The sequence below is a fragment of the Tenrec ecaudatus genome, chromosome 16 (assembly GCF_050624435.1).
Source record: "Tenrec ecaudatus isolate mTenEca1 chromosome 16, mTenEca1.hap1, whole genome shotgun sequence".
In the NCBI taxonomy this organism is placed as follows: Eukaryota; Metazoa; Chordata; class Mammalia; order Afrosoricida; family Tenrecidae; genus Tenrec; species Tenrec ecaudatus.
This window is the reverse complement of record NC_134545.1, coordinates 104,234,165-104,247,599: the sequence shown is the minus strand read 5'-3', so window position 1 is coordinate 104,247,599 and position 13,435 is coordinate 104,234,165.

The following is a 13,435-nucleotide window of genomic DNA, read 5'->3' as shown; positions in this document are numbered from 1 at the left end:
GGCAAGTAACTTTTTTAAGCTACACCACCCCAGGCCAACCCCACGTGGATTCCAACTCAGAGCCCCCCCGGAGAAGCATTACCACAGGGGCTCCAAGGTTGTGACCTCCACAGAAGCAGTCAGCCTCCCCTTTCTCCCGCAGAGCGGCTGGTGGGTTTGAACAGCAGACCTCACGGCAGCCAAGGGCATTAGCCATGGTAGCCCCAGTGCTCCTTAAGACGACCTGGCTAGGGAGAAGAAGAGCTGGCGTTTCAGCATGCTGAGTCTAGTGCCAAGCTTGTCTCCTCATCACATGGGCCAAGGTGAGGGTGATCTTATCCAAGGAAAAACAGAGAACCAAATAGAGGACTGTGTGGTGGACGGAGTAGGAGAAGCACAGGACCGCCACAATGTCAGACTTCACAAAGTGCTCCTGCTGTCATCGTCATCGTCATGCCACCAGTATAATTATTGTGTCCCATCACTTGATCATCACCCATCTATGGAAAAGGAATGAACTGGTTGCACATCTCGGGTCTTGTTCGTCAGCCCTCTTGAATAGGTATTTATGGGGATTTGAAAGTGACTTGTGAAAACCATGGAATTATGGGTGGCCCGTACATGCCACACTACCATGAATGCAGAATGCAGAATCCCACCAACCACCTGTGCAGGTTCCTGCGGGCTGTGGTTGCGTATTTGATATCCGGTATCCAGGGAATCGACTCTGGGGTATTGTGGGTTCAGTTCCAGATCACCACGAGCCACACAAGTTTTGGGGTTCCCCATGTGCATAAAAGTTATGTCTACACTAGACTGCAGTCTATTAAGTCTGCAATAAGAACAGACCAACAAACCCAAACTCACTGCCATCTAGTGACCCTCTGGAACAGGGTAGAACCGCCCCTGTGGGGTTCTGAGACAAGAACCTTTTCTTTAAAAAAATCATTTTGGGGGAGCTCTTACAGATATCATAACATTCCATAGTTCAATCACATTAAACAGTGTTGTACAATTGCTACCACAGTTTCAAAACATTTTCTTTCTCCTTGAACTCCTTGATATCTGCTCCCTTTTATCTCCTTCCTCCCCCACCAGGACCCCCAAGAACCCTTATTTATTTATTTTGTGACATATCTTACTCATCCAATAGATCCATTCACATACAATTCTGCTGTTTGATCCCATCAAGGGTTATACAGTCATCATTGCTGTCAGCTTCTATTCCCACCTCGACCCTCTCTTCCTGTAGCCGCAGGTAACTGTCACCCTGCTGTGATTTCAGAAGGGCTATCGATCTTGGCTTTCATGTATTGAACGATCTTAAATATATAGATGAACCTATGCAAATCTGACATGATTAATGAGGTAAAACAAATAGAAACCACAATAGTAAGCGGGGGAAATCTTAAAGAACGAGTGGATAGTTATGTGGCTCATCAGTGCTCGATGGCACCCTGGCTTTAGCATCCCTTCCGTGTGCCCCGTCGAGAAGGTAAGTCTTTTCTTTCTCCAGCAGAGCGGCTGGTGGATTTGAACTGCTATGTCACTAGCGCTCCGTGCAGCAGCCGGAGGAGAAAGTTTGAGATGTTGGGAGAATTATCAAAATGTGACACCGAGACAGGAAGGGCGCGCATGCTCTGGGGAAGATGGTGTCTGTAGACTTGGTGGCGGCAGGGTCGCTGCACCTCCAGTCCGCGTGCAGTAACACAGAGCGTGGTAAGCCCAGGCCTGGCAGCACGTGCCCAGGATGTCGCTTTTCTGAGAGGTGCTTTGAAATGACTTGTACGTTATCCTTATGACATCACCTATGTCTGTTAGGAAATAGTCACACGTAGGTGGAGCTGATATGATTATCCTGAACACAGACCATGCTTCCTGGGTCTCGGTCCTCCGGAGGTCAGGAACCACCACCTCCAGCCCCCCAGGTATGTTTCAACCGGCACGGAACGAGTAACGGATGCTTTGCAGGTATCAAATACCTCGCTGACTTCTGTATCATCCAGCAGTTCACTCTGCAGCCAGTGTGGCGCGGTCGAGCCTTTAAGTTGAGAGGAAGGAAATGGAGGTCTAACGTGACTATTAAGGATGCCGGACGAAGAGCCGGGGCTCCCAGGTGAAGTAAGGGATCCGACTTGCTTCATCAAAATGATCCCTGAAGACAAGGCAGGCAAGTGAGGACAGAGCTCCGAATCGGAGGCTCCGCTTCCACTTCCTGTACTTGAAAGCTTCCCATCATGTCTCCGTGACAGCAGCCGGGGAAATGGGATCTTTCCCTTCTGCTGCCCCCAGGAGTCAACTTGCTACACTCTCCATCCCTCCTGCCCACCCTCCGAAGCAGACTCGCCTCTGCTTCGCTCAGTAATGGTCTGGGAAACCCACAGAGGCAGTTTTACCCTGTGCCCCGGGGTCCCTCGCTCTTGCTTGTTCTGTGCAGACGGCAGGAGCAGTGGACTCCGCAGGCACTTGGTGGGTTGATGCCCGACCACCCCTCTCAGGGACTGACGGGCACACCTCCCTGCTAGGGAAGTAGAAGTTCACAGATGCCCATACTAGGCTGCTTTCCTGTGGGGCCCAGAAGGCAGGAGTCCTTGCAATCCTGTGGTCTTTGCTCCTTTCTGAAGCCTGCAACACCCAAACCCGTCAGAACAAATCTGTGTGCGCCATCATCCTTCGGGAAGGCCTTGAACCTGCTCCTCGTCCTGGTTTTTCCACCTTCATCTGAGGCTCCCCTTTCATGAGAAATGAGCGAGCCCTCCCACAGGCAGGCCAGGTGACCTCTCCCTTTGCCCCGACACTGGTGGGAAAGCAGGGGTGCTGGTGGAGTTCCTCTCACTCCGGCTGTCACCCTTCCATCTTGGGGACCAGCGCGTCGTGAGTGCCCTCGCAGGCGGCGAGGACGCCACAGGAACCGTGAGCAGCGTCGAGGCGCGTACAGCCCTAACTTGTTTTAGGGCTCGGCTTCTGGAAGACAGCCTAAAAAAATAGCAATTTACAGAAAAGCAGAAGAGGGAAAGAAAAAGGAAAAAAAAAAGCAGGTCCTGAGGCATTTGGTTAGGGCAGAGACATTACTTCCATTTAGGGCTTAGGCCAGCCCACAGTTAATTGGAGGGTTCTTGCATTAGCTTGTAGAAGCAGCAAAGGCATGTAATTCAAGCTAATCTGATGGGCATACGAACTGGGTGCTCGGTGCCAAGTGAGACCGTGAGACAAAAGGACACATGTGTTTTCAGGGAGAACAAAATAGAATGCAACCACACAGCCTCGTTTCAACTGTTACGCACACGGAACTCTGGGGAGTCAGAGAGGAGTCTTTTCATTTTAGGGAAGTTTTTTCAGGGAGCAGGGCATCCCTCTGGGGGCTCTGGGCCTCTAGTTACCAGGGCGACTCAGGGAGTCCCAGGCACTTTTAGAGCAGGACACTAGTCTCCACTAGTTCTCATGTCCTTCTTGGGGACGCCCACCTGGGTCTTGAGGGTCTTAGCAGGTCTTGGGCCTGGCTTTCCATTTGAGTCGGTTGGGCCCCACTCTGGTCCCTTCCAATGTAATGGGTCTCAATAGGGCCCAGGCACCACAGCTTTCTAGACAGGGACTCCCTGCTCTCTGTCCCCTTGGTTTGGGCTCATAGTGACCCTGGAGGGCAGGGACCTTCCTGAGGCTGTGCATTTAGCCTGCTACAGCTTTGTCCTGCGTAGTGGCTGCTGGACTCCAATCACCAACGTTCTGGGTAGTACCATATGCGGAACCGCTGTGCCATCTGGACTCTGAAAAGGTCCACAAAGCATTAAGCAGGGATCCTCAAACTTTTTAAAGACGGGGCCAGTTCACTGTCCCTCAGACCCGGTGGAGAGCCAAACTATAGTTAAAAAAAAAACCCAACTATGAACAAATTCCTATGCATACCGCACATATCTTATTTTGAAGTGAAAAAGCAAACGGGGCAAAAAACACCCGATGGGCCAGATAAATGTCCTCGGTGGGCCACATGTGACCCGCAGGCTGTAGTTTGAGGACCCCTGAAGCCCTAGGGCCAGGCTGTAGGAGATGTGCTTTGAGGTGGGGTGCGAGGTGTTTAAAAAGGGGTCTCAGTCATGGTTTTGCTATTGTTGGTTGTCGCCCCCAGACTGACGCTCTGAGCACTGATGTGATGTGGTGCTGTGCGCTGGGAGCTATGCCACCAGCATGGTCACCCACGGGGACAGGTTTCAGGGGAGCATGCAGAGGAGGACAGACCAGGAAGACCACGCTGGTGGTCGCCTTCCAAGCAAATAGCCAACAAAAACCCAGCGGCTCACAGACAGGGAGGGAGGGTGGGCCTCCCAGGTTGGAAAAGGCCAATCCTCACTGCCGTGGAGGGGCTGCCAACTCCTAGTGAGTCCGCAGGTCAGAGTCGAGCTGCCCATGCGTTTATGAGACTGTCACTCTTCAGGGGTGTGGAAAGCCTCACCTTTCCTCTGCGGGGGCGGCTGGTGGTTTTGAACTGTTGGCTCTCCGTGAGCACTCGGTCAACCTCTCACAATGCACTCTGGGTTACATCTCTTCTGTTGGACATGGGGTTGGTATATGAGAAGCTGACTTGACTGCAGCTAATGACAGAGTGACCTTAAATCACGCTGACACTGTGGGTCCCTAGTGAATCACAGGTGAGGTTAAAAGTTGTGAGCGCCTGGAGAAGGCAATGACTGATACCAGCACCTTCAGGGGCAGCCCAGGAGCTGAGATTTGCATGAGCCATGGAGGAGAAATGGAATGGTAAAAATGGTTTCTTAACAGGTTGTCTTAAAAAATAAAAACCCACGAAAACCCAGGTTGTCTTCGTCACCTAGTTACAAGAGTAACACAAGAGGGTGACTGTCGGGAACAGACATTAATTTCCCCACCACTCGATTGGTCAGGGCCATTCCTTCTGTGAGTCTTTCTCGGTTCCTGGTGTCTGACTTATGTTCTTGGCTGGCCTCCCCCTGTGTGTGTCTCTGTCTCTCCCAGTCTCTTTCTTACTCAGAAGTGATGAGGTTTAGGACCCACTCTTCATGTCTGTGCCCCACGATCATCTTCCCACCACTATCGAGTGGATGCCAACTCACAGGGCCCCACCGGGGCTTCCTCTCATGAATATGGCCGGAGAAAACCCCTATTTCCCAAGAGAGTTATTTTATCTCTGGGTACCTGGTCAGGATCTCCACACACAGCTCTGAGCACCACAATCCTGCCCCGAACAATGAGCATTTAAAGTATCAGTAAAACCTTCACACACAAAGGGACCAGAGTTTGGTAAGTTAGGCATGGGGACCAGTTTGCTTTTGCTGTAACTGATGTAAATGCCACAGAGGCATCCGGGCCACAGACCTGAAAGGAGGCTGTTCTTGGGCCCAAGGGAGGTCAGGGGTGGAGTGGGTGGCCTCTGCTCCCTCCTGTCCCCTCTTCTTTCTTCTCTTTTTGCCGCTTCCTCTTACTCCACACATAGCCACTGACCCCCTTACTGGGGCAGGGGACACCAGAGGGGCATTTATCTAGTCAGCTCCCTTGTGCATGGGATGAAGGCCCCAGATTCTGCACAGAGCGCTCCATCCACCACGCTGGCCCATGCTTACCCACTGGCCTGGCCATGCTTGGGCTGCTCAATGTTACTTGCACCACTGGGTGCAGGATGACACCCTCTGGTCCTGGTCAGTTCCCTTTGGGACAGATCAGCAGATAAGGGAAGGATACCACATTCCAGGGCCTAAAGATCTCCCCCACCCCCCCACCCCCGCCACCCGAGCCAATGTGACTTCCTCCTAAGAGGTGGGATGGGAATTTAATGAGCAAAATTAGCCAAGTAAGCAGGGAGTTCAGAGAGCAGGAGGGAGGGAGCTTCTGTGGTCACAGCTATTGTCCAGAGCATCATCTCCGGTCTGAGGGAGAGGCCTGTGGGGGTACAGTGGTAGCATTTGCTTGCCTTCCACACAGGAAGTCCAGTTTTGGTGTCTGGCCAGTGCACCACATGGGCAGCCATCACTGTGAGTGGCGTGTTCATGTGATGCGGGTCAGTTGTCAGCAGAGCTTCCAGACTAACAGGCACTAGGAAGAAAGGGTTGGTGGTCTTCCTCTGACAGATCAGCCCATGGAAGTGACTTGCACCTGTTCATCTGGTTGTGTATGGGGTGGCCTCGAGTCTGGGCCAACTTGATGGCTGTTGACCACAGCAAGTTTAGAATGGAATCATTTTCTTGACTTTCAGTTCAAGCAGTGCTTCTTTTTATTCAACAGTTTTATGGACATATGATTCAAGAGCCATACACTCCCATGGTTTGGATATATCACCACAATCAATTTTAGAACATTTTCCTCATTCTTGTGCCCATTATTATTAGTTCCCCTTCCCTCCCTGTCCCCCCACCCCCCTACACACACACAAACACACACACACACACACACACACACACACACAGCCTTCCTTGTGATAGCTCTCAGAAACTATTGTCTAATTACTGTATGTGCAGATTTACCTATCCTGGGTTTCATATGAGGAAAATTGTACCCACACAAACAGTCCAACAACAAAATAAAACACAGAAACACCTCAACCCAAAAGCAAGCAGAAAAGAATGAAAAATGAGAACAAATTTAAAAAAATGAGCCAAAAGGGAAAACAAAGGATAAGCCAGGTTCAATTGAACCCAACTCACTCTATCTGCAGTAGGAGTCTGGGTTGCATGGTGGACCACACACTGGGCTGCCAACCGCAAGGTCAGCAGTTCAAACCTTCCAGCTGCTCCCTGATACAAAGACAAGGCCATTGCCCTGCAAAGGCTCCCAGCCTCAGAGACCCAGGGACAACTCCCCTCTACCCTACAGGGCCACTGTGCGTCAGAAACAACTCTCTGGTAGTGAGCTTGTTTGCTATCAGCAGTAGTCTAGTCTCCAGATGGACTCTGTCTGGGCAAGACGGGCCATCTCTGGTCAAAGGTTGGAGGGAAGTCAACGGAGGCCTAATCCCTGTGGTACTTCTGAATATGGATTTCAGCCTTCATTGCCATCTATGACCTTCTCAGTTGCCATGTTCCTGTCCCTGTCTCTTGATGGGGTGGGGAGAAGCTCTGATGCCCAGTCAGGTGAGGTTACACTTGCCCTCAAGTTGATTCTGGCTCATGCCAGTCCAGTGTGTGCAGACTAAAACCACTCCATAGGGTTTTGAAGACCCTTTAGAAGTACATTGCCAGGTCTGTCCCATGAGGTGCCTCTGGATGGGTTCGAAGTACCCGTAGTCGTGTGCCACCCAGGGACCTCCGACGACTCCGACTTGGGCACATGTAAAAGCCTAGCGGGCAGTGAGAGGACAGCTGAGGACTGGATGAGGTTCACACAACGTGCACAGTTCATTTCACTTCTGTCTGAAAACACCTACATGACTGCGTCAGCGATTTGGGAACGGGTGGGGGGGGGAGTGGGCCACCATGCTAGCTCATCGATTTTCACTTTTATGCCATCCTTTCTAGTTCTCTTTCACAGACCTGCATTGTTCGTATAATTGTTGTCATCTAGATAGATTTTTAATGTCTCGAGAGCTTGCGATGGTGAGTCGTTTGGGAAGCATCCCTTTCCATCAAAAGATGAACCCTGATTTAATTAACCAATCCCTCTAGTTGCAGAGTTCCGCTGCCTGAGTCTTTTGCTCTTATAAATTCCACGTTGCCCTGGCTTGCTTGTCTTTAGGATAAATTCCTAAGAAGAGGCACATTGACCCACAAGACATACAAATGGTATGGCTCTTGATGTATATTGTTTTTATTGGAAAGCAGGGGGCCATGAGGGGTGGGAGTAGATTAGATGCCTGTTTCTGTGTCCCTCCTTAGAGTGGCCATCTCTGACCGCACTGCCCGCTGCAGTCCCGGCGATACATGGAGGTTATCATGGCTCTCTGACGCCCGTAGCCACATCTTTCTGGAAAGAAATATTCCCTGAAGCTAAAAATGTACATGCTTCGTCCTGACTTGAAAGAGATTTATGGTTTGGAAAATATGAGTCCATTCTCTGCGGCCATTTTTCAACCAGAGTGGAAAAAAACCCACCCTTCACACTTAAAAAGCAATTTGGGATTTATTTTGGGTTCTTTGATAATTCAGGGAGCGTTTGACATGTTTAACAGCTTCTTGCTTCTCAGCGTTAGGGAAGAGGGGTCCGAAGGTGAGAAGTTTTAGGAGGGAAGAGTTCAGAGCAGATGTCTGAGAAAGCTGACGGGATTGGTCCTGTTAGCTCTTTACAGAGAGTTCCTTGGTAGTCTGTTCTTTTTCTGCACGGTCTGGAGTTTTAGGAGATGACTGGACCCCCATGTGACGCACTCAGCTTTATTTTGTTTGCGGGGTGCTGGGACCCATGTTTAGGATGTTCATTTTGGTACCGGGAAATGAGCTATTATAAGAAGTCAACAATAACACAACCTGGCGCTGGACTGCTGGACGCGAGGATGAAGCGATAGAGGAATGAGTCACTTACCTTTGGGGAAATTACTGCCTGAGCCCATGTATCTTGGACATTTCATGTACAGGGACCCATACAGCTGGTGGCCTTTGAGTTTAGCTTCTCTTACTCCGCATGATGTCTTCGAGGTCCATCCATGTGGTGGCACGTCTCAGCCCCGGTCATTATTTTTGGTTGAGTAGTGTTCCACTGTATGGACCTGTTCTTTAGTTACTGGACATTCGCGTCGTTCTGCTGTGGGGTGGTTGTGAATGCTGCTGTCATGTATCCTAACTTACTGCTTGGTGGGCATAGGTTTCCATTTCTCTCCAGTGCCTGCTTAGGGGTGGAATTGCTGGGTCTTCCTGCAAAGGTGCACTTACTTGGAAAACGCTACCCTAGTGCTTCACGTGGGAAAGTTCCACGTGAGCATAGCATGCATCTGTGTGTAGACATGCTTGTGTCAGGTTGGGTGAGGGGAATGAATGACCCAGGTTGGAGGTAAGAAAGTCAAGTGAGGAAAGTGTCCAATGCCACCTTTCTTGTGGAATATCTTGTTTGCACCATCCCTTTAAACCATTGGCTCATATGAAACAATAATAATAATTTATAAATTATCAAGGGTTCATGAGGGAGGGGAAAATGAGGAGCTGATACCAGGGGCTCAAGCAGAAAGCAGATGTTTTGAGAACGACGAGGCCAACAAATATACAAATGTGCTTGACACCATGGATGGATGTGTGGATTGTGATAAAAGTTGTATGAGCCCCCAGTAAAATGATTTAAAAAAACAAACAAACACAAAAAAGAAAGAAAATGTTTTGGAAATATTGATGGCAACGTATGTACAAAGGTGCTTATAACAATAGATGTATGGATTGTTAGAAGAGCTGTAAGAGCCCCAATAAAATGATTTTAAAAAAAACCCAAAAAAATCCACTGGGTCTGCTGCCAGCTCATCAGGCCAGTGAGGACTCCGTGAGACTCAACATGGAGAACCCACAGCCCGTCAGACGCGGGAACCTTTTTGAAGTCTGCCCGTGAGAGCAGCCATACGGCAATCAGTTTCTTCTCAGCAAAATCCCTTTAATGACAAGCCCCCCACCCCTGCCATGCAGTTGAGCCTGACCCTTGAGATCAATGGCTCTCAGGCTTCCTCATGCCGCGACCCTTTCGTGATGACCCCAATCACAAAATCATCTTTGTTGCTACTTCATCCCTGTCCTGTTGCTACTCTTATGAATCGCCGTGTAACTATCTGATAGGCAGGATGTATTTTCATTGTTACGAATTGAACATGAAGCATAGGGGTTCATCACAAAAACAATATGTAATTCTAGATTGTGAAATATTTATTTCTAATGCCAAATAAATGAAATGTTGTCTGGAAGCATGGTGTCTCATGGTTAACAGTCTTCACGCCAGGTACTGTGGGTGGGTGGATCTGCATGTGGGCGGACCCGCCTGGAGCTAGAGGAGCGGTGTCTCAGTTCCTAAGACCATCGGAAATATGTGTTTTCCGATGGTTTTAGGTGACCCCTGTGAAAGGGTCGTTTGACCCCCCCCCCCAAGGGGTCTGGGCCCACAGGTTGAGAACCACTGCTCTTGGGTTTCCCAGGCTGTACCTCTTGACCAGGGCAGACAGTTTCCTCTTTCTCCTGCAGAGGGAGCAGCTGGTGGCTTGAACAGCTGACCTTGCCGTTAACAGATCCAACAGAGCCCCCGGGGCTCCGTGAGGGACGCCACAGGGGTGATTTGTGAAGCGGACATTGAGTCAACCGGAAGATGCCCGCTGCCATCGACACGGTAAGGTTCCTGTCAGTTGCTTAACTTTGCATTTTGAAACTTTGGAACTTGAGTGCCCCGGGAATTGGACAATTCGCCTTGGCGTTCAAGGGAACGTGGTTCACCCCAAAGAGGGGAGGCCAGGACGGTTCCCTGGCCTCCCTGTGCAGGAGAAAGATGATCTCCGTGTCTGTAATGACACCCCTAGGTGGCAGTAACCACAGAATGGGAGGCTGGGCTTCCTTTTGGCAATCAAGGCCATCGGTTTCCAACTTGCTGTTCCGACGGCTCACTTGTGGAATGGTGCCGGGTGCTGGGGGAGCGAGAGTGGAGGCTTCCTGATTTATATTCCAAGAAGGGAGCTGTTCCGAGCCAGCCCAGAAAAACCTAACCCTCGCCGAAGCGTGTTTATTTCCCCCTGTGGCTTTGATAGACCCTGTAACGGATCCAGGGCATGGCTTTGGGGGCATTCCAGCCCAAGGTCTAATTATGGATGTAATGACTGGTGCCCATTTCAAGCACAAGCTGAAATGCTAAACCCGGACCCCCTTTTGTGTGTGTGTGTGTGTGTGTGTGTGTGTGTGTGTGTATGGGTGGTGGTGTGGGTGGATTTTTAAATGAAAAGGTCACTCAGCCGGTGTCAACCGGTTTAGACAGCTTGGATTCAAAGCCAGCACAGAAAAGCAAACCCAGACCATCCCCTTGCTTATCAGGGACGCAGCCCCTTGCTGGGCGTGTTGTAGCGGACACCGTTTGACATGCTCTTTTTTTCCGTTTGTTTTTTTAAGTCTTTGAGTTTTGATGATTGCTTCTTGCAGAAAGCCTGTATTTGCCATACTCCGTGGTTACCAAGCTGTACTTGGTTTTTAAATGAAGAGTCAAAAGAACCTATCTTTGTGAGAAATTGCTGCTTTGTGGGGTTACAAATGAGAGGGTTCGTGATCTTTGAAGCTAGGAAGACCAAATCTGGTCCAAAAGCCGCATCGTTAGCCCACATTTCATGTTCCTTGTTGCTTTGCACAAGGGACCCGCCCTTGGGTGGAAGTGGGGAATGGGGAGGTTTGGGGTTTTGGTGGTGACCCCCCCCCACACCCCCGCCCCAGCTGGATGGCCAGGCGGGAGCAGGGCAACATGGCAGGCGCATCTAGAGGTGGCTTTCTCAGCCAGTGGTGCCCATCTGAACTCGTGTCTGCTTACCATCAGGAACCTGGCCATCTCTGGGCACAGTTTTGTTTGTCACCCCTGACTGGGGGTAGGGTACCATTGGCATTGAGATAGTTAGTTTATTGTGCCAACCTGGCCGATAAACACAGGTGGGGTTCATTGAAGAGCTGAGGGATAAATGGCTCGGTGAGCCTCGCCTTTCTAGTTCTCGGGTCCCTTGCTTTGTGATGGTTAGACCAGGTGCACCTGCCTTAGCCAGTTCCCTACTTCAGCTGGCAAGGATTACTCTGCAAGACATCCCTGAGGAGAAGCCTCTTGGACCTACCCTGATGCAGCCCTGGGTGCTGAAGCAGCCATGTGGAGACTCTTGCCAGTGCTGAGATACTTACACATTCACTGATTCGGCTTTCCTCCTGCAATCGGCGTCATAGTGTGTGTTTTGTGAAATGGAGGAGGACTTTGTGGATTGGTGTCAGACATTTGGGTTAATGTTGGACTTGTGGGCTTGGGCAGCACTGGGTTGGGATGTTTTCTTGATGTGCACTTACCCTTTATATAAAACTCTCTCTTATACATGAGTTTCTATGGATTTGTTTCTCTAAAGTACCCAGACTAACACAGGCATCTAGTGCTGGTTAGCATCCTGCAATGCACAGGAGTCCTGGTGGTATAGTGAATGCTTACCCATTTGGCTACAGTCCTCAAGGTTGGCAGATCAAAACCACCAGTCCCACTAAGGGAGAAAGATGGGGCTTTCTACTCTCATAAGGAGCTGCAGTCTCTGAAACTGACAGGGGTAGTTGCTCCTGCCCTATAAGGGTGCTATGCCCCCTTATCAGTGTCACTATGGCAGGGAGTGAGTATTTCATGCACCCGGAAGCCCCACAACAGAGAATTGCTCGTACCCAAACCACAGCGTCCAGGTGGAGAAAACTTGGCCTGGAGGAATTCCTGATCAGCAGCAGGTGTGAGGGTGCTGTCAGCGGTTCATAGAAAGGAGGGGCTGGAAGAAGACCCTGGCTCACTCTTCCAGGAAAATCTTCCTCCGTTTCTCTTAATGGAGCACCAGAGGATAAGGAACAGGAAAGCGGCTGCCTACCTGGGATGGAGCCCTCCAGGCGCTCACGGTCCATGCCGTCTCTCCCACCTCCGCCCAGCTGGTCCTTGGCAAGAACCTACAGGCCTGGAATCTCACTCCCTTCCTTTAGTTGGGGAAGGTTTTGTGAAGTGCTTTGACCCCAGGTTAACTTTCTCCTCCTTTGTTGTTCGTGTGTGTGTGTGTGTGTGTGTGTGTGTGCGCGAGAGAGAGAGAGAGAGAGAGAGAGATAGAGAGAGAGAGAGAGAGAGATAGAGAGAGAGAGAGATTGATTCTTCAAGCCCTTGCATTTTTTGTTTCTTATATGGGAAAAGAAAGGCTCTGGGTGACTTTCTAATCTGATTGTCAACGTCGCCGTCAGCTCTCTTCTGCTTGCTGACACGTGGGCATTTCTGTGTGCCTTGAGCCATGTTTTCGGGGAGACCATGGAGAGTGACCATGTCCCCAGCATTCTGAGGCACAGGGTGGCAGGGGCATACATGTGAGGCCCAGGCTGGCTCTTTTCTCAGGGTCTGGGCACTGATCCCACCACCTCAGGGCTCTGATTCCTGAGGCTGCTGCTTCAGGCAGGGAAAAGTGGCTGGGACCTACCTGTGGGAAGAAGTTCAAGCCTCTCACTGCCTTTCCGCCTCTGCCTTTTAACTCAAAGACCTAACAAGAGTTAAAGTCAAAACTCACAGCTGATTCTGACTCCTAGCGACCCTGTAAGACAGACAAGAACCGCCCCTGTGGGTTTCCAGGACTGTAACTCTGTACGGGAGCAGACAGCTGGTGGTTTGGAACTGCTGGTTTTGTGGTTAGAGCCCAGCATGTCCCCACTATGCCACCAGGGCTCTTAGTGAGAGTTAGAGGAACTCAAAAGGGTGCTGGGTGGTGGGTGCCGCTTGGGTGGGGTGAGGAGTACTCTTGGCACCTGGAGGTCCTCTTCATCACCTTCAAACATCCCAACTGGAACCGCCTCACTCAGCACCC